Here is a 21717-nt window from a genome sequence, read left to right as displayed (position 1 = left end):
ATTTTATTTAATTTACTTACTTAAATGTATTTAATTTAACTTCGTTTATACCCCACTTTTCTCCCCAACTGGGAACCTCATTCTCGTCTCTTCAATTTTATCCTCACAACAACCGTGCAAGAGAAGTTAGGCTGAGAGAGAAAGCGATTGGCCCAAGCTGTCCACTAAGCTTCCGTGCACATTTGGGATTCGAATGAAATTCTAGTTCTACATTCTAGCCACTACACCATACTGGAAATATAAACACCTTACCAATGAAGTTGGTGGGTTTTACTCTGCCAAGAATGTACTGCAACTTTTCCATGAGCAAAATTGCAAAGAGGAATTTATAAACAACATTTCAAAGAGAAACGAGAGTGAGCTACAAACTGCTGCACTCTTCACCACCTTAGCATGTATCTTGATATTTGCCATCTGAGAAGTAAGAACCAATTAAAATTTGAAATCAGAAAACAGATTTCATCGTTCTTTAAAAAATAGAGTGTGTGTTATTTTGAATAATCTCATTTACTGGAAAAGAGGAAGTATCCTCTGGGGTTATTGGTTGGGTTGTTAAATTGATCAGTTTGTATTGTGAAATGGGGAGTTGCTGGCAGTTCCTCTCTTTGTGCTTGCCCAGTTGATTTATCCTTTAAATAACCAGGTATTGTCCAATTTTTTTTTTGCCTCTATGCTGTATGCAGCATCTACTCAAGAACTGATCTCATGAACTGACTGCAAGATTTCCTGTGGGGATCATAGACAGACTCTAAAGCCACCCAGAGACACCTAGTTAGTCTCAACTCAAAAATCTTAAATTGAGTTTTTCTCCTTAAAAATTGGAGGAAGCAGTGGGTAGAGAGGTGGCAGGGGTGGCTACTATAAGACGGGAAGCTGCTGAATTGGAATTCATATGCAAATTTGACTCTGTCAAGCTGGGACTGAATAGGGACTATGAATGTTTATCTCATTATCACACGTAACTGATTTCCTTTACAGAGGCGGGGTCAGGGGGAGTCCAGTGGCACCTGGCGTGGGCTTTCGAGGACCACGGTTCTCTTTGTCAGATGCATCTGTGGGGAGGACTGTGGTTATCGAGGGCTTGTGCTGCAGTGGAATTGGTTGGTCTTGGAGGTGCTACTGGACTCTTTTTGATTTTGCGACTACAGACTAACACGGCAAACTCCTTTGAACCTTTACACAAGCAAACTGATCCCCACACCAAAAGGAGCTGTCTGCATCTCCATATCAAAGGAGTTGTTTACATCCCCCCTCTCCTCCTTCCCCCCTTTCCCCCCCTCTCCTCTATATTTGGCCAGTTTCCTTCTGCCCTCCATGCATCTGACGAAGAGAACGTGATTCTCGAAAGCTTATGCTACAATAAAATTGGTTAGTCTTCAAGGTGCTACTGGACTCTTTTTGATTTTGCTACTACAGACTAACACGGCTAACTCCTCTGGATCAGTGTGTGTGTGTAAATCATATGCATCTGAGAATCTCTCTACACGAGATGCCTCAGTCTGTAGAGAGATGCAACGTTAGCCAGGAAGCGTAGTTTAAAAAGACAGAGCTGGCAGAGGTGGCTCCTCAGAAGGTTTGTTAATTTCATCAGTCAGTTTCACTTCTCCAGGCTAAAACTGGGTGGAATTGCAACCAGAGGGCAGCGAGGAATAGAAATGGCTGGAGCTGCCTTCCAGAGCTGGGCTTGGACCTGGAGAGGTTCTAAAGGCTTTTCACAGCCCCTTCTCACAGCTCCCGTGTATAGCAAAGCCTTTGCCCTGTTGCCGCCTCTGTCTTTTTAAACTACCTTTCCCGACTAACATTGCATCTCCTGACACGTGTTCTTCACATGTCAAATGTCTTCTGTAGAGAGATTCTGAGTTTGCTTGAACAAATCTGGACAACACAGTGAACAATCAGCTCCTTGCTCATAAATGATGAGCAGAAGGTGACCCTAACCACCAGGTGGCCAAGCACGATCCGTTATCACATCTCTTGACGTGACAAGCATCTGCCAGGGGCAGGAGGAAGTATTTCATTTGGGGTCACAGTACTGGATGAGATGGCTTCCTTACTAGCCATTTCACTTCATACCATTCCCCTGAGCTGCACTTAGCCTCAATCAGGAAAGAGGACAGGCCAATAACATTCTGAGCAAGCAGGCATTTCTACCTTTATCCTCTTTCAATAGTCATTCTGGAGGGAAAGTGGCTTCGGTTTGCCATTTGGGGAATAGTCCTGGCCAGGGCTTTTTTTCAGCTGGAATGTGGGGGAACGGAGTTCCGGCACCTCTTGAAAATGGTCACATGACCAGTGGCCCCGCCCCCTGATCTCCAGACAGAGGGGAGTTTTGCATGGCAAGAGACTAACGGAGGTGGTTTGCCATTGCCTACCTCTGCAGCCTTGGTCTTTGTTGGAGGTCTCCCATCCAATCACTGACCAAAACCAAGCCTGCTTAGCTTCTGAGAGCCAAGCTACAAGTGACTCTTGACACAGGTTGGACACTTGTCAGCTTCCCTCAAGTTTTGATGGGAAATGTAGGCATCCTGGTCTTGCAGCTGTAATGGAGAGCCAAGCTGTAAAACCAGGACGCCTACATTTCCCATCAAAACTTGAGGGAAGCTGACAAGTGTCCAACCTGTGTAAGGCGTCACTTGTAGCTTGGCTCTGAGATCTGATGAGATGAGGCTCACCTGGGCTATCCAGGTCAGGGTCTCCAAGGCATTAGTGCTCCTAGAAAGTTGGCTTCCTGGCTGATTGCCTTGATTGTCTTGCCTGCGTAGTTGGGTTGTTCAGTAAGACCAACAGGCTACTGAGAGTGGAAATACACATTGCAAACTACCTGAGGATGCTCAAGTGCAGGATTTTATCTGTGGTCCTCAATTCATGTCCAGGCTATTCTTGCTTGGCACACGTGAATTCCGCTTTCACAGGAGCTCCCTTTATATGACTGCTTCTGCAAGTGATTCTGGAGGGCAAAGCACCAATTAAGCTCTGTTTTCACTGCGAGAACAAGTACTGTAGGCTCCTTTGAACTGCGTAGTGGTGAGAAAGTGTCAAGATCTGCATTTCAATGAATGGGTGTGGGGGGAGGGGGAAACTGGGATTCTTTTAGCAGTTGAGGAGGAACTGATATCAAACATGTGAATATACTCATGGGGAGCAAATTGAAGTGTGACTGTGCAAGCCAGTACATGGACAGTTGGAGGGCGGACAGGTGAAATGAGGTTCTCTTGAGCATCCCCAGGTACTTCGTAACTTGTAGAGCGACTCTCAGAAAGCAGCCTCTTAAAAAACGACAGAATTTGAGTTCGGCAGCTGGACTCAAATCCTGCTGTTTGACTGTGGACCAACACGGTTACCTACCTGATACTATATAAAAAATATATAGCGGTAGGAAGTGCCAGGTTGCTCTTGATATGGTGTTTGCACCACCTAGTGGTGAGTCCACTGCTCAGGGGTAAACTTACAAGTATGGTTGAACCTTGTATGAAGTTGCCTGTCCTCCGACAATGCCAGGCCTTCTGGATTCCCTGCACCATCACCAGAAGCCTAAATCCCTCTGCTTAGCATGCAAACATTTCTCTCCCAGTCCCCTTAAACTAGGACCCAGGTCCCTCAAGCCTCTTGGTCCTCGATGAGCCGAAACCAAAGGCTCTGGGGGGCTCTAACCACCACCTTCTCCTCGATCTTGAACTTCCAAAGAGAAGACAGTCTTTTGAAAATGCATCTTTCCTGTGAAGGATTGTGGACCGTCATATCTTCCTTCTACTGAGGAGCACATCACAGTTCAAAGTCCCCCATTTTTATTTGCAGAAAGGTCTTGGAGCAGGCAGACCCAAAGTCTCATTTCGGGGGGGGGGGGGGGACAATCTGCACCCCTTCCCAGTCCTTGCTGTGTGTGGAAATAGCCCCTTGCAGTTGGGAGTGGCTTGGGGGGGGTGCTCTTCCCTTTCCCAGCCAGGACTGAAAGAAGAGGAGTGGGGGCTGTGTTCGTTGGAGGTCCTGGACAACTTTCGAACTGCAGAATTGTTGGTCAAACACCACCAGGATGCAAACAGAGCAAGCTTTTCACTGGTCAAGGCCACTTCATTTATTTGGACTTCCTGTCCACAGGATTCAATGTGGCATTGAGAACAGTTGCTATGGCTGAACGCTGTTGAACTCCTCCTGGCACAAAATTAGACTGAAGGACTGAGGGAGGGGGTAGATTCCTGTCTGCAAGGATTATTATTATTATTATTATTATTATTTGCACTGCTCGAAGGATAAATGTCATAATGGGATCTGTCTAAACTCTTTGATCTCCTCACCCATGTGCAGAAGCAAATCACACAAGGAAGATGCCCAGAGCTGGGCCGATTCCAGATGGGCACAAACAGAGCGAGTGCTTTCGCTTTTTCAGCGACCTCACTCGTAAAAACCCGCAATTTCCTATCCCGGCTTACCTGCGGTCCATGGCGCTCAGTTGCGCTCTATAAGCGGACGGTGTGAACGCGGTATTGCAGGTTTGCACACTTATGGACGCTTTGTCGCCGCGGAGAGGCCCTCCCCTTTCCCTCTTTCCTTTGCCGGCTGGCCGGCAACAATATTCCCTTAATTTTTTTTTAAAAACCGGGCTCCATTTGCGCAGTCGCACATTTGCGCACATCGAACTGCGCAAATGCGCAAAAATGCACAAATGCACAAAAGAGCACAAAAGTCGACGCTGCATATTCGCATACCTGCGTGTTTGCGCATTTGCGCAAAACATGAAAAAAAATTTTTTTTAAAAAAAAACGAAATGCAAACCAATGAAGGCCCCCGACGTCAACTGTGACGGGGAGGAAACAACCAATCCCAGGTACCTCAGCTGGCTGTGCGAACATCTGGAAGCGGCACGGCACGGCACGCTGCGAGACAAAGCGGATGGAGACGAAAGTGAACGCGTGGCCGGTAAGCGATTATTTCCGCAGAAAAACCGCAATTTCTGGCCATCTGGAATCGGCCCTGCTATGGCTGCTTCCTTGCCCCCATCCATGCCTATAAAAAAGTGAAAGTCAGCAGGGCCAGATCAAGGTGGGGCAGGGGGGTCGTCTGCCCCCGGCACCGCCAATGAGGGGGCGCTGGGCACAGCTGCCAGCCACTGGGAGCGCACCAGCAGCAGCATGGGCAGCTGAGCAGCCTGCACCATTTGCCTGCCCAGGAGGACAGAAAGCGTGCAGCAAGCTGGCCGCCCCCTCAGCCGGGCAGGTGAATGGAACGAAGAGCTGGGAGGCCGCCCGTGCCTGTCCCACTGAGGGGGCGGCCAGCTTGCTGCACGCTCCCTGTTGTGCTGGGCAGGCGAATGGTGCGGGCGGCCTCCCAGCTCTCTGTGCCATTCATCTGCCCGGCTGAGGGGGCAGCCAGCTTGCTGCACGCTCCCTGTCCTGCTGGGCAAATGGGTGGCATGGAGGGCTGGGAGGCCACCCATGACATTTGCCTGCCCTACAGGACTGAGAGCGCGTGGCAAGCCAGCTGCCCCCTCAGCCGGGCAGGCTAGTGGCACAGGCGGCCTCTCAGCCACCGCCACTGCCGCTGCTCCACTGGCAGCACACCACCCTGCATGATGACGTCACAAAGTGATGTCATCATGCAGCGCCAGGAGCACACGTGCGCTGTGCGCGCACATGAGGACAGCCAGAATTGGGTTGTCCCAGGTGCCAGGAACCCAAGATCCGGCCCTGGAAGTCAGGGCTGAATGTAAACCTAAGGGTCAAAGGAGAAGCCATCACGGGTGATCTCTAATAAGATCTCTCCCATAGCTAAAATCAGCCTCAGCCCCTCTCTAATTGCATCAGGGTCAGAGTGCTGGGAGATATGTGTTGGGGGGGAGATAATCTTTTTGCCCACTACCAGTTACTCAATTTTAACTGCCTTTCATGGTTGACATTTGCCACGTGGAAGAAAACAGATAGGGAATGGGGGGATTTAAATCTAGAAAGTGGTACAGGAAAAGTGTTTTAAAAAACCTTGCCCTAGGGCTGCTTTGCTCATAAAACAGGTTTCCTCACACCTCCTGTACAAGATTGAGGCTGATCCAATGGCTTAAGCCAACAGATCTCCTGTCATATTTGAACTCCAACTGAGGGCAAAGAAACAGCTCATTCAATATAGTAGAGTCCAGTAGCACCTTTAAGACTAACCGACTTTATTGTACTATAAGCTTTCGAGAACCACAGCTCTCTTTGTCAGTAGTTCTCGAAAGCTATGCTACAATAAAGTTGGTTTACTATTTTACTATTTTGCTACTACAGACTAACACGGCTAACTCCTCTGGATCTAGTTCATTCAACAACGTTAGTCCCATTTACTAGGGTTGCCAATTTCCAGATGGGAACAAAAACATCTGCTGTGAACTACTTTCTAAACAAGCACTTTCAAAACCTTACTTTGTATTAAATAATACTCATAAACATCACGTTATCAAAAATAAGTGTTCTTGTTTTGTTTTCAGTGCAAAATACACAATTCACGAAGTGCAGTGATGTCTATAAATACAATTTTGACAGAGACAATATCAATAGCTCTGAAGATAGTGTAAGTCATAAGAACATAAGAGAAGCCATGTTGGATCAGGCCAATGGCCCCTTCAGTCCCACATTCTGTGTCACACAGTGGCCACTAAGGTGTCCTCAGGAGGTCTGCCAAGTTGGGAAGGGACACTAGAAGCCCTCCTACTGATTGCCCCCCCCCCCAAACACCAAGAATACAGAGCATCACTGCCCTAGACAGAGAGCTCCATTTATACCTTGTGGCTAATAGCCACTGATGGACCTCTGCTCCATAAGTTTATCCAATCCCCTCTTGAAGCTGTCTATGCTTGAAGCTGCCACCACCTCCTGAGGCAGTGAATTCCATGTGTTAATCACCCTTTGGGTGAAGAAGTACTTCCTTTTATCCGTTCTAACCCGACTGCTCAGCAATTTCATTGAGTGCCCACGAGTTCTTGTATTGTGAGAAAGGGAGAAAAATACTTCTTTCTCTACCTTCTCTATCCCATGCATAATCTTGTAAACCTCTACCATGTCACCCCTCAGTCGTCATTTCTCTAAGCTAAAGAGCTCCAAGCGCTTTAACCTTTCTTCATAGGGGAAGTGTTCCATCCCTTTAATCATCCGAGTTGCCCCTTTCTGCACTTTTTCCAGTGCTATAATATCTTTTTTGAGGTGTGGTGACCAGAATTGTACACAGTGTTCCAAATGAGGCCATACCATTGATTTATACAGGGGCATTACGATACTAGCTGATTTGTTTTCAATTCCCTTCCTAATAATCCCCAGCATAGCGTTGGCCTTTTTTATTGCTGTCGCACATTGCATCAACGTTTTCAGTGAGTTATCCACCACGACTCCAAGATCTCTCTCTTGGTCAGTCTCCACCAGTCACATGAACAATTGAATCCTAAATCAATAAAGTTTGAAATACAAAGACAGCCTGCCTGGGGAGTGCAATTGATATGGAAACTGACATAGGAACATATGACTTGAATTTTTCTAGGCTTGGCAAAATATCTTGAGAAAGGATGGACTGAAACAGGTTCAGAAGCTGGGTACCTGTTGGGACGGATTATGAAGCCGCTCTGCATTTCAGTTACAACTTCTTAAAGCAATATATGCCTTCTATTTTCCATTCCTGTTGTATTTATTTCATTTATTTATTATTTTCGATTTTTATTCCGCCCTCCTCGCACAAGCAGGCCCAGGGTGGATTACAACAAATAAAAACATTTATAATAACCTACATCTTGTCTTTGTACTTCAAAGTTTATTGATTTAGGATTCAGTTATTTATGTGGATTACGCTGTTATAAGCATTACATGTGCAACTAACTCCAGATATGGAGAGCTCTTGATATTGTCTCTGTCAAAATTGCATTTATAGACATTGCTGCACTTTGTGAATCCTGTATTTTGCACTGAAAGCAAAACAAGAACACTTATTTTTGCTAAAGATGTTTATTGGTATTATTTAATACAAGAAAGGCTTTGAAAGTGCTTGTTCAGTAAGTAGTTCATGGCAGACGTTTTTGTTCCAGTCTTTTCCATGAACTTCTTTTTTCCTTGAACCTCCAAGTGGGGCCTGGATATCTCCCAAGGTTACAGCTGATCTCCAAACTCCAGAGATCCATTCCCCTGGAGGAAATGGCAGCTTTTGGAGGGTGTCTGGCATTATACCCCACTGAGTCCTCTCCCCTCCCCAAACCATCCCCTCCTCCAAGCTCCACCCCCAAATCTCCAAGAATTTCCCAACCTGGAGTTGGCAACCCAACATGTTACAGTGAATGTACAGACAATCCGTGTACAGTGTACACTTCATTTTTCTTTATGCATGCATTCGGTAATTCTCACATTTCATTCCACACAGCTTGAACATGTGATTGAAGTCCCACATTTACTCAGGTACTGGTCCCTGACTTCAGTCGTAAAGTCAACAAGCGTTGGCTTTTACAAACAGACATATGTACATATATGCAGGATGTATGTGCATTCACTGTAACATGTGGAAAAGGCTACTGTGAACACCTTTGGAATGAGTACTGTTGTAAGTGAGAGTGGCTGAATTTGCAATCTGAAATGTTTGGCTAGTTCCAAGGACAGAGCTCAGATTGGAGGCAGTGTGGTATCATGGCTCATGTTGAGAATCTTGAAGCTTGGGGCCAGTCATTGTCTCTCAGCCTAACCTACCTCACAGGTTCATAGAATCATAGGGTTGGAAGGGACCTCTAGGGTCATCTAGTCCAACCCCCTGCACAAAGCAGGAAATTCACAACTACCCTGCACAATGCAGGAAATTCACAACTACCTATTGCTATGAGAATGAATGGAAGGAGAGAAGAACCACATACAGCTTTTTGGAGTGAACTCAAGTTCAAAAACATAATTGCCAAGAGATGACCTACCCAAGCATCTCCTCCAAGAAACAAATTTATGATCTGCTCTGATCGCATCCAGGGAATGTGTCCTAATTACTGACTCGCACAGACTGCAGGCAGGGGAAGTTCCCTAGTTGCCAAAGCAGGTCAAATCACGGCTCCAAGCTTCAGGCACAGGTTAGACAACACTCACAGCTTTGAGTCCAAAGGGGTATTTCAGAATCAAGACCACAATAACAGGCCAAGGTCAAAGACAAGCAAATCAGTTCCAAACACAGCAACCAGGTCCATAGTAGGCAGCCATGTTGCTTCCACACAGCCACTCCCTTCTCTGCTGCTTTTAAGCCTCACGCTGCTCAGCCACCTATGCTGCATCCTGCACCTGCCAGCTGTCTCAGTCCTGCTCCTGCAAACACTCATCATCACTGATGATGCTGGGCCGGTGCTGTGCTGCTAGCCTGGCCCTGTGCCTTCTGGCTTGGAGGGCTCTCCTTGCCCTCCTCTGACGGTGCTCTCGAGGCTCCGGTGATGAGGGGGGAGAGCTGGCTGGTGCCTGGCCAATGTGCTGGGACCTGGCTGTGGGTCTATGTCTGATCCTTCAGAGACTGCCTCCTGCAGTGTCTGCCACTGGCGGTGGATCTGGGTCAGATTCGCTGGCTGCCTCTTCCCCAGAAGAGTTCTCTGTATCCCTTTGCGCTGCTGGGATGGGCTGGTCCACAATAGAATGCATTTTACATGAGGCTGCCTTTGAAAACACTTCTGAAAACGTTATGTATGCCAAATGTGGCAGCCAGTACTCTCCAGGTTTGATACTTGAAAGGTGCTGAAATGAAAAATCTGGCTGCCTGCCTGTGTTTGGGCACAAAATTGAAGACCTTAAATAGGGTCAGGGTACTAGAAGGACTGCCTCCACCAACATTGTCCAGCCTGCCAATTACGATCTTCTCAAACCCTGCTCTCTGGGCCCTGCCTTCAGAGGTGGGGTGGGATGGAGGCAAAAAAAGACAGGGCCTTTTCAGTGGTGGTGTCTTGCCTTTGGAATATCCTTTCCCTCGAAGTTTGTCTGGCACCTACCATAAACCTTTGCTTTGACTGAGGAATTCTGTCTTTATTATACTGTTGTTACCCTATGAGTGTATATGGTGCCTCTCCAGACACTCAAGTGAGTGTCTGGAGAGGCACCATATACATTTTCGAAATAAATATTATGACAAAACCGTCCTAGCCGACTGAAGATACTCTTCATGCATCCGATGAAATGGGCTCATCTATAGAAGGTTCAGCCACAATGCAATCATTAATCTTTAAGGACTCACAAGATTCTTTTTCAGTTTGGGGCAATGATCAGCCAACAAATATATTGGTCCCTACTGGAATCTCTGATCGTTTACTTTGGTGCCAGGACATGTAGTTATGCGATTATTTTTCTTGACTTTCTTTTCAGAAGGCAGCCAAAGGAACAGCAAAGCAATCCAAAACAGAGTTACACCCTTCTAATTTAAGGTTGCCTGGGTTTTCCCTGGGAGTGATGATAGTCCACTCTTTGAATTGCCAAAACCTTTGTCACAGAGTTTCCAGTGATTCCTAGAGCGGCGTGGTGTTGAGATTTTGCCCTTCTCACCAGCTACTTGATGTCGGTGAACAACACACTCTGAGAGTGCAAAATCTCTTTCCCAGCAGGCTTATGGCCATTGAATAGACTTAGACCAGTGTAACTCTGCTCAGGATAGTATCAGGTGGGTAACTACGGGCCAAGCTACAAGTGACAAATGACACTTGAACGGCAAGTGGATTGAGTGGAGGGCAAGTGAACAGGGAGAAATACACTTGCCGTTCAAGTGTCATTCGTCACTTGTAGCTTGGCCCTGAGTCAGTCTATAGGAGAAGTGCAAGATTCAGGTCCAACAGAATCTTTAAGACCAACTAGATTTTCAGAGTATGAGCTTTGGAGAATCAAAGCTCTCTTTAGGCTCATAACACCAGAAATCTCATTGGTCTCAAAGATGGCACGGAACCCGAGTCTTGCTGTGCTCAGGATGGGAGCCTGGCTAATAGTCATGGACCACCAGCTAATCCTACTTTAAAGATGCCTTGACCTGGATAGCCCAGGCAAGCTTGATAGCATCAGATCTCAGAAGCTACGTAGGGTCAACCTTGCTTAGTAATTGAATGGGAGACTGCCAAAGAAGACCAGGATTGCAGAGGCAGGCAATGGCAAACCACCTTGCCATGAAAACTCCCCCAGGGGTTGCCATAAGTCAGCTATGACTTGAGGGCACCACCACCACGTTAAAGATATTGAAGCAAATGACCATCATTATATCTTGTTGTTATTTATCCATAGTGTGTTGAAGGGCTTTGAACCCACATGCAATCATTTTAGTTGGAGGACCCATTCTAATACTCCCATTTGACAGAAGAAGAAAAAATGGTGTCTGGAGGTTCAGTCATTCATAATTAATTCCAGTAACATCTTGAAGACCCTGGATAGTCCAAGTGAGCCTGATCTCGTCAGATCTCAGAAGCTAAGCAGGGCTGGCCTTGGTTAGTAATTGGATGGGAGACCTCCATCAAAGACCAGGGTTGCAGAGGCAGGCAATGGAAAGCCACCTCTGTTAGTCTCTTGCCGTGAAAACCCAAGCATCGGTTGCCATAGGTCATCTATGACTTCGGGGCACCGCATACACAGCATCTTGAAGATGAATGAGGTCTTTTCAGGGTATAAGCTGTTACGGCAGACAACACAGCTACCCGCTTGAAACTATCCTAACTTTATAAACCTCTGACATGCTTTCCTTAGTAATCTTTCCCCTCTCAACAACAGAGCCTCAGACTCCTACCCTACCCGAAAGCGCTCCAAGACCTTATGCATCTTTTTTGTACTTTTCCCACTCTGTGATACAGGAGAGGGAGAGGGGAGAAGTGCCAAGGTATTCCAAGTAGAGATGGGCATGAACAGCAATATGAACTTTAAAAAGCCACGAACAACCCAATCAGCTGTTCGCAAACAAGCTGTTCGTGAGGCCCCATTTTATACGAACAGATGGTCGTTGCAAACCCTGTTTGTTGCTGTTCGTCAAACCAGACAGTCTGGCACCTGCAATCTATTCCCTTGGCTACTGGAGGCAGGGACTGCCTGAACTCTGTCTGAACTCCTGCTGTTGCCCTGAAAACCCCAATCTAAGCCCAATTTAGCTTGATAGGCAGGTCTTCCTTTCAAGTGTGGAGCTCCAAATTTGTTACAAGGAAGCAAAGAGCAGGGGGGAGGGGGCTTCCAGCTCTGGATTTGCAGACAGTGAGGGAGAGACAGTTGCTGTTGGCATTTTGAGAGAGAGACAGGGAGAGTGCATTGGAGCTTGAATTTTCTTTGTGTGTGGTGGGATAGGGATCTACCCCTTCAAGTTCCAGGGCTGCTGCCAGGCTCTGGGCCAAGCTATTATTCATTATTGGTACATTTCCTGCTGCCTGCTCAGGTAGGGTTTCTGGGAGTGGTGCTATAGGGATCTTGATGGCTGGAGGAGAGCCTGCTGGCCCCCATGAACAACGAACAATGAACATATTTGTGAACAGGTCATGTTCGTCGATGTTCGTTGTTTGTTGTTTGTGGATGGCAACGAATAATGAACACCATGTTCGGGGGGTTTTCTGTTCACGCCCATGTCTAATTCCAAGTACAGATGTGTCCAGTAATGGCAGTATAGTTAGTATTTTTCACTGCTTTCCAACATGGAAAGTATTTTTGGGAACTGATATTCAGAGCAGGGGAAGCAATTACACACCCCGTAGGCATGCAATCAGATATGGCCTCTACTGCCGTAAGTTCTTCCTACAAACAAGACACTGCCAATGGTGTAGGACAGGGAGGGAAACATACACAACACCACACCCCAAGATCAAATGACGAGTCTAGGGGGAGGGCAGGCAAGGAGAAACCATGATGCAAGGAGTCTGTTTTTACCTGCCACAGGAGTTGTGTTGGATGCAAAGAGCACACTTATTATCAGTCCCTGACTCAAACTGGAGAACGAAAAACTGCAACCACCGAATCCCAGTTTGCAGTCTCCATGCTTTGCCCAATTTGCCTCCAACCACCAGCAAAACACTTTTTTAAAAGTTCTATAACAAATCACTCAAAATAGGAGGCAAAAAAAACTTATCTAAAGCAAATAACTTACCTAAAATAAATACAAATAGGGAGTTCTTGCCTCCTTCATGCTTTGCTTTACTAACAATGCAATCCTAGTAAGAGTTACTCCAATCTAAGGCTATTGAAGTCAATGGGCTTAGACTGGCATAACTCTGTTTAGGATTGCACTGTAAGTCCTCTAGGCCGTCCAGCAAGAATCAGCCACAACATGGCCAGGGGTGAAAATTCTGCGGAAGGCTATGCGCTGATGAAAGCAGGCAGCTGTGAAAGGACGGAGCACAGCTATGAACAGCCCTTCCACATGCAGCTCTGTCGGTCCGAAACAACGGAGTTAGGAGCAGATTTTATTTTTCTAATACGACTATATTATCACGGAAACAGTCAGGCCCTCAGGAAGATGCTTTACTAAAAGGAGTAAGACCTTAGCCTATACTACTGAGATTAGTATTATCTTCGCTGTATGTACTATCTTACAGCATTGTCTTTCTGCCTATGTAATACTATTTCTTGTCATGTTTAACTTATGATTTGTTTCAGATTTCTGCAGTTCTAGTGCTACTACATTGCTTAATAGGAGTTTTATCCTGTTGATGGCATCAACTTACACTGTCATACATCCAGAGGAGTTAGCCGTGTTAGTCTGTAGTTGCAAAATAGTAAAGAATCCAGTAGCACCTTTAAGACTTAACCAACGTTATTGTAGCATAAGCTTTCGAGAACCACAGCTCTCTTCGTCAGATGCAACCTGACGGTTGCATCTGACGAAGAGAGCTGTGGTTCTCGAAAGCTTATGCTACAATAAAGTTGCATCTGCTGAAGAGAGCTGTGGTTCTCAGAAGCTTATAAAATTGGTTAGTCTTAAAGGTGCTATTGGACTCTTTGCTGACTTGCACTGTGTGATCCTCCTTGAGTGGACTATAATTAACGTAAATAAATAAAACAAAACAAATTGGGAATAGAATATGAAAAAAAACCTTGCTTGTTACAAAGTAATTTGTTTTTCATGAAAAGACTTGTCTTAGTTCAGGACAATGGCTTCCTTTTCCTAACAAGAGCGATTTTCAGGGGCCTGCTGCTGTATCGGTGCCATATTTCCAGGCCAACTCTGACCCCCTCCCCAAAGATCTGAAATTGAGAATTGTGGCTGAGAGAGGATGATATTTTGCAAAGAGGGTAACTGAACGAAGGGTGATAAAAGAGCAACTGGGCTCCTTTTGTATAGTTGCCTCAGTCCTTTGTCTGGGTGTCAGGCAATAAAGATGTTTGAGAAATAGAGGAAATGGTTTTGCAAATGTCATCAGTAGGGCTTAGCTTCCCAATCAGCAACATCTGAGGCCATTTCAAAGCTATTCTTACAACCAGAACAAAAAGAACAAGCTGCTTTGGAATGGGGGCACGTGGGCAGGGGCACAGGCGTATAGAATTGAATGTTTTAAATATTTTAAATACAGGTTGCTTTTTAAAAGCCATTTCTGTAATTGCAAAGTAAATGGGACCACGGTAACTTGCTTTCACTTTCCTTGAGCATTCCCTCCCCCCTCCCCCACCCCTGCTGGAGAGGAAAACGAGGCAAGACGTTTCGTTCAAACTTTTTGTAGGCCAGAACTGAGCAATGGCTGGATCAGGGATTCTATGTTTGGAATCTGCAGTCTGACACCCGGGCCTGTCAAGGAAATGGCCTGATTTTCACAACTACTAGGACTACTGTTGTGAGAATCCAACCAAGACTCAGTTTAACCTGCAATGTTGGACTTGACACCCGTTTGGATGCAGTTATATCTGTGAAAACAGACCACAGTAGCTGGATTGTGTGATTCTGTCCTGACAACAGAAAACCAGCAGGTTAACTTTCCACCAGTTTCCTTCAACGATAATTTACAGCGGGAATTCTGTGTCTTTAAGGATGCATAAATCATTCAGGAATCGAGGCCTCAATAATAATAATAATAATAATAATAATAATAATAATAATAATAATAATAATAATGATAATGATAATGATAATGATAATGATAATGATAATGATAATGATAATGATAATGATAATGATAATGATAATAATAATAATAATAATATGTAGTTAATTATGCCCCACATCTATGTGAAATTATTAAGTGTACCCAATATATGTATGCACATGGGCATTAAATAGTGTATCTCATGTACAATATAAAAAAGATTATATTAATGTGATGTAAATATAACCTATTACATTCTTCCTGAAGAAAGGATCTATGTAACCCTAAAGCTTGCTTTTTCTTGAATGCATTTATATAAAATGGCACTTGCAATAATTTTGCATTTTGTTAGCTGCCAAAACAAAAGGGTATTTGGAAGCAACAGAAACTCACAGCGAAATGGCATGTGTATGATTATCACACACATATATGCCCGACCATTTTCACACTGTTTTAATGCTTCTCTTACACAGCAGTGCTTTCCAAGGAAGAAGTATACATTTAAAAATATGTATTTAAAGTGATGGTTATAACAACAGATAAAAGCCTAGGAAGAAATATCCTGTGCCTAACTTTTTAATTTTTATTATTATTTTATTATTTTAATTATTATTATTAATTTAACTTTTATTATTCTTGTGGTGTCAGGATCAGTTTAACTACAACTGTTTCTACAACTTATCGTTATAGCCTATCCAGAAAATAAAATATAATCAACAATAAACATGTCGTGCCCTAGTAATATCACGCATCGAGTAACATCACACATTATTACAGAAGATCAACATACATATTATTCTCACAGTTATATCAATAATATGCATGTTTATCTTACACGATTGCATTTCCAACATGATCTTCGTGCAGCAAAGTACAGAATTACAGATGAAAACCCCGCCAAGGGCAAGTTTGACAGACAGCACGAGTGAGCTTTTTTACATAGAATTTGGTCAGGAAACAAAAGGCAAGCAGCGATCACGGCTCAATTTTGCCACAAACTAAACTCTGATAGAAAATAATCTGGGTGATGTGGCATGATAAGGGATGCAATTATCAAAGAGAGAGAGATCAGAGCTGTAATCATTTCCAGGACAAACTAAAATATCACAAGAGAACCTGAAGTTGAATGGAGATGCAAGTAGACGTTTTATGCCTATCGATCATTAGTGATTATGGAATTATAATCAAAAAGAGGGAGGAAATGCCACTGAGAAATTAGCATTGCCTGCAGCATCTTGTTTTTCTTCCCTGTTTTATTAACAAAGCAGAGAATTTGGGTTTTAAAATGAAATCTATTTGGCTTTTAATTGCTTTGTTAGGACTGCCACGAAAATTTCATTCTGCAGCTTTATTTTCGGCATAATTTCGAAGCTTGCCGCTTGCCGTCCCTTTTTTAAGATTGAGAGTTCTAGCAGGGCAACGAAAAGGGCAAATTGTTCTTAAAGAACAAAGCATTTCCACACGAAAAAAGAAATTCGAGGAAGAATGCTTTCATATTAATTGCTGTTCTAGACACCCTTTCCCAGGATTACTAACGCTGTCCGAAAATCATTATAAAAATGCACATTTAATACTGGAGAAAATATAGGAAGCGCCAGAAAATGACAGAACTGGGCTGTGGGATACAAAAAGGGTTTAATCTCAGAGCAAAAACAATTTTTTGAGAAAGGCAAGCGAAGACCGACTTTAAACTCCTCTGCATAACCCACAGGCTAAAGGATGTTAAAACATGCATACAACCAACTTTGCTTAAACGACATTTGCTGAAATCCACCTTCTGCCCTTTTGTCCCAAGAAACACACCAACCTCCCTGTCCTCTCACCAATGCCCCCATTTCACCTGTCAGATTTCACCCAGCGAAAGCCATCCTTTCTTCTCCAAAGGTCCACGACTGTCATTTTCAATTCGCGCTTGCCGATGGACGAGCAATAGGCAAAATTCCTTTCACGTGTTGGGGAATTTCAATGGGAGATGGTCACCTGATAGCTGGCAGCAGAGAGGTCTGGGTGGCCAGGTGGAGGAACATGTAGAGTCAGTGCCACTTGAAACCCAAACCGTGGGTACCAGGAAAGGATCCAGTCCTAGAGTCCGGAAAGGCTATGGCTTGGGGCAGATTACCCCAAATGTCGGCCACATGGTTGCTGCTGGCTACCATGTTCTGGGACCATGATTCGCGGCAGCTTCCTCTCTTCTCCGCTGCCAGAGGTTGCGTAAAATTATTGTTGTTATGAGCGATGGGGATGTTGAATCAATTCGGCTCCAGCTTTTCCTGCCACTTCGTTCCCCTACAAATTCCCCTGTGGTCCCCTCTTTTTTGACAGGCGCTGTTTGGCCACTGGAAGGAGCTGCTTTGAAGAAGAAGTCTGGCCCAAGACCCCTCCCCACTCCCTCCCTTCCCCTTCTCTCCCCTCCCCTGCATGAGAGAGATTTCCTGCCCTCTTTGGACAGGGGATGTGCTGCAGTTTGGAGATAAGCACAGGAGCTGCCTGCATCGGGCTGATAAGGAAACTCCCGAGTCAGACCCAGCCTAAGCGAGGGGACTTGGAAAGCAAACAAGAGGAAGGCCAGAGTCTGCACACTGGAATAACATAGGCCAGCGAACACGACAGGCTCAGCAGTGCCCACATAGCAGAGGCTGCTTCGCAAGGCTTGGCTGCAGGAGGAAGAGTATCTTGGAAGGAAGAGAGAAAGCAGGTTCCGTTCCTCTGGCCAGCCTTCTGTCGGGGTTCCTTATAGGCACCGTGCCCATCTACCTCCTACCAGGCATCACACTCAATTGGTTTGCAGCCAACACACACTAAAGTCACCCAAGAGCATTGGAAATCAGGTGAACTGCTGGCTTGACACTGAGCTCAGCCTCAGGCCAAAGACTTCAGCAGTTCCTGCAAGGAAGTATGATTGCGAAAAAAAATGAGCGTGTACACATTCACGGTCCTCATATGTCCACCTCCAATGTGAGTCTCTAAGGCCATTTCTACATTACCGTTCCTGGAATATAATTTAAAAGCATGTGTATGTAGACTTGCCAGTCCCCTGGTGGGGGTGGAGAATCCCCTGCCCCCTGGTCCCCAGCCTCTGCCCCCTGTCACCTAGCTGGCGGTGGGGGGTGGCGTGGCACAGGAATGGAGCAGAGGGGGCAGTGTGCATTGCACTGGGAACGACGTCTTTCCTGATCACAATGGGGGCCAATTGAGTAAAAATCGGCCCCCAGTTTGGTGCTTAGGGTTGATTTTCACTCAGTCAGCCCCAGCACAACCCATTGCTTCCTTGTTGCATTGGGAGTGACGTCATTTCTGGTGCAATGCGGGGACACCCTGGAGCACCCATGCACTGCAAGCGTGCATGAGATGAGCCCCCTCCATGCGACTCCCCGCCATGGGTTTGCCAGTTGTAGGATGGGAAATTTCTGGAGATTCAGGGGTGTATTGGAAGGGCAAGGTTTAAAGAGGGGAGGGACATCAGCAGGGGTATAAAACCATATAATCCACCCTCCCACACAGCTGAACTCTGTAGTCTGAAGGTCACTTGCAATTCTGGGATGTCTCCAGGCCCCATTTGGAGATGGACAACTCTATGTCTCGATGTCTGCAACAGGCACACACCTAGGGCTTTTTTTCTGGGGAAAGAGGTGGTGGAACTCAGTGGGTTGCCCTCGGAGAAAATGGTCACGTGGCTGGTGGCCCCGCCCCTGACCTCCAGACAGAGGGGAGTCGAGATTGCCAATAAGGACTTCATCCAAGAGTTTCCTGGTCTCTGCATTCTCTCATGCAATGAACCATTGGGGGTTTCAAAATGGTGTCCTCCTCCTCACCCCCATGGTAGCCCTTTCATTCTCGCAGGGATGGTGGGCTATAAATTATGATGATGATGATGATGATGATGATGATGATGATGATGATGATGATGATGATGATGATGATGATAGTTGCCTGTCTCCAGGTGGGGCCCAAACAGCTCCCAGAATTACAACTGATCTCCAGATTACAGAGGCCCATCCCTGGAGAAAATGGCTGTTTTAGAAGGTGGAACTCTATGGCATTATATCCTGCTGAAGTCCCTCCCCTCCCCAAACCTCAGACTCCATCCCCAAATCTCCAGGAATTTCCAAAGCCAGAGTTGGCAAGCCTAATTCCTTTTGACCTGGCCAGGTTAGTGACTGCAGGTCAGACTGCAGGTCTGACTGCAGGTCAGACTGCAGGTCTGGATGACAGCCACTTCCTGGCCTTGTCCGTGAGTCTCTCTACACTAGATGCCTCGGTGCATGTTCGTCAAGAGTAGGGAGACGCAATGTTAGCAGGGAAGCATAGTTTAAAAAGACAGAGCTGGTGCAGATCGCTCCTCAGAGGCTTTGTTAATTTCATCTTTGCCTCCCCAAAGGCTCTGTCAGTTTCACCTCTCCAGTCTAAAACTGGGTGGGATGGCAAGCAGAGGGCAGCGAGGAATGGAAATGGGCTGGAGCTGCCTTCCAGAGCTGGGCTTGGACCTGGAGAGGTTCTAATGGGCTGAAGTTTCCCTTCTGGCTTCTCACAGCCCCTTCACACAGCTGCAGTGTATAGCAAAGCCTTTGCCCTGCCACCAGTTCTGTCTTTTTAAACTACCCTTCCTGGCTACCATTGCCTCTCCCAACATGTTCTTCACGTGTCAGATGTCTCGTGTAGAGAGTCTCTGTGTGGCATTCCCTTGCTGTGTAGGTGTCCCTTTTTGGCTTCCCACCAGGTAGGAATGCCACATCTTCCGAAGTTCAGATCCGGAGATGCCCTTGACCGCAATGCTAATCATTTACTGACTTACTCGCCCACTTCACTTATAGTCTGCCTTTCTTGAAGTGGCTTAAAGCTAACACCCCCAAGGGCACTTAATGATCTCAAATGCAAAGTTGTTGGTCTGTTAACAAAAATATGCAATTTACCAAGAATAGGAAGGTAGTGAATGTAACACTGATTGTTTAAAAGGGAACCAAATTACAAGCTAGTTAGTCTACTGTCTGTTCTAGGCAAATCAGTGGAGGTAACGTTATTAATGCTAGAATCATTAAGCACGTGGAGAAACCGGCTCCACTGAGGATGAATCAGCATGGCTTCTGTAAAGGATACTCCTATCTCACCAGCCTTCTGGAGTTCTTTGAGTGTTAACAAACATCTTGACAATGGTAACTTGCTAGATATTATTTATGTGAGCATCCAAAATGCTTTGACAAAGTCTTTCATCAAAAGCTGCTATGTAAATTTAGCACTTGTAGAATAAGAGGAAGGGTCATCTTGTGTCTTAAAGACTGGTTCAATGACAGGAAACAGAGAATAGGAATAAACATAAGTGTATTGTAAGGAAGTAAGCTGTGGAGCTCTATAGAGACCGGTATTGTGACTGGTGTTATTTAATTTCATCATAAAGGATCTAAAATGGGGGTGAGCAGTTTGGTGGCCAAGTTTTTTGCAAATGACACCACATTATTCCAAAAAGGTCTCCCCAAAGCATGTGGCAAAGGAAGAACAGTGTCAGATGCCGCACCAAGACAACCTCCCCCCCCCACACACACACAACTTTAAGTATCTGTTCTGAGATTATTGGACCAGACAGTTCAACAAAAATATCAATGCAGAGAGCAGCCACAGTGAAAGAGGCAAATTTTATGTTAGGAAAGGTATTGAAAACGAAACAGTCAGCTCTGGAACACCGTCGAATTTCAAGCAAGACCATATTTGGAATAGTGCTTACATTTCTGGTCACTCTATCTCAGAATACCCTGGAAAAGATGCAGAAAATGGCAACTATTAGGTGGTTGGAGTAACTTCCCTACAAGGAACAGCCACAGAGTTTGGGGCTTTTTAATTTATGGAAAAATAACAAAGGGTCTAACTGCATGGCACATTGTTTAAAGGTCCATACTGGGTCCAGTTGAGAAGACATATGATGGCAGCTCCATATTGAAACTTGATTCTCCTACACATGAGGCCTGATTCAGTCTGGGACCATGCCCCACAGGAAGAGAGAATCAACCTTCTTTGTGCTCTTTTTGACCATCTGAAACGGCCCAAGAGAGCTACTAACGGCCTCATTCGCAACTCCTATGTGTAGCCCATTCATAAATGTTTGCTTCCCCAGTGTGGAAAAGAGTAGCTCCCCAGGGCCGTTTCAGGGCCCTTTCCACACGTTCTTAAAGGGATGGCCCACTCACTGAACACTAGTGGCTTTTCCCCTTGACTCCAGACATCTCCATTTTCAAAACGCAGGAAAGTGCAGTCCCAGAAAAGGCACCTAAAAAATGGAAGCCAAACAGCCTGCAACCGTTTTTCAATCAATCTTTATTAAAATGGTCCTAGACCAGCATAAAACGTAACAGCATTCTCATTCTCAAGGTAAAAAAAGGTAAAAATTATTAGCTTCCACATTACTAAAAATATTACACAAAAACTACAAGAAAAGCATTTCATCAGATATTTTTATACCTTCCTTAAGGGGCGAATTTTGCAAGCTGCTGCGAAAATCTTCGCACTACGTGCTGTAACCTTGGGGTTTTCATATACTAACAGCATTCTGGTATACTCAAATTCTGAGTGGCCGGGATGCCTATTGATTATAGAGGGAACAAACTTTTGAAAACAGAGACATTTGGAGTCCAGGGGAAAAGCTGCCGGTGTTGGGTGAGTGGGTCGTCCCTTTAAAGATGTGTGGAAAGTGCCCAGGTTGTAACAAGGTGTTTAAGGTTCCTTTTGCTGCACACCAGGGGCTTAATCCAAAT

The 21717-nt window shown here is 45.4% G+C and overlaps 1 protein-coding gene across 1 annotated transcript in view; it reads right to left on the bottom strand.

Annotated features, from left to right (window-relative positions):
- LYL1 (LYL1 basic helix-loop-helix family member) overlaps window positions 1-17172 on the bottom strand; it is a 46631-nt gene extending 29459 nt beyond the window's left edge. Inside the window, exon 1 of the mRNA XM_055003907.1 lies at window positions 16818-17172. The gene's annotated coding sequence lies outside the window, so the exon portion shown is untranslated. The remainder of the gene's footprint in view (window positions 1-16817) is intronic.
- Window positions 17173-21717: the final 4545 nt, after the last annotated feature.

Source organism: Eublepharis macularius, chromosome 19 (assembly GCF_028583425.1).
Source record: "Eublepharis macularius isolate TG4126 chromosome 19, MPM_Emac_v1.0, whole genome shotgun sequence".
Classification (NCBI taxonomy): domain Eukaryota; kingdom Metazoa; phylum Chordata; class Lepidosauria; order Squamata; family Eublepharidae; genus Eublepharis; species Eublepharis macularius.
Note: the sequence above shows the minus strand (reverse complement) of the source record. Positions and strands in the feature narration are given on the sequence as shown.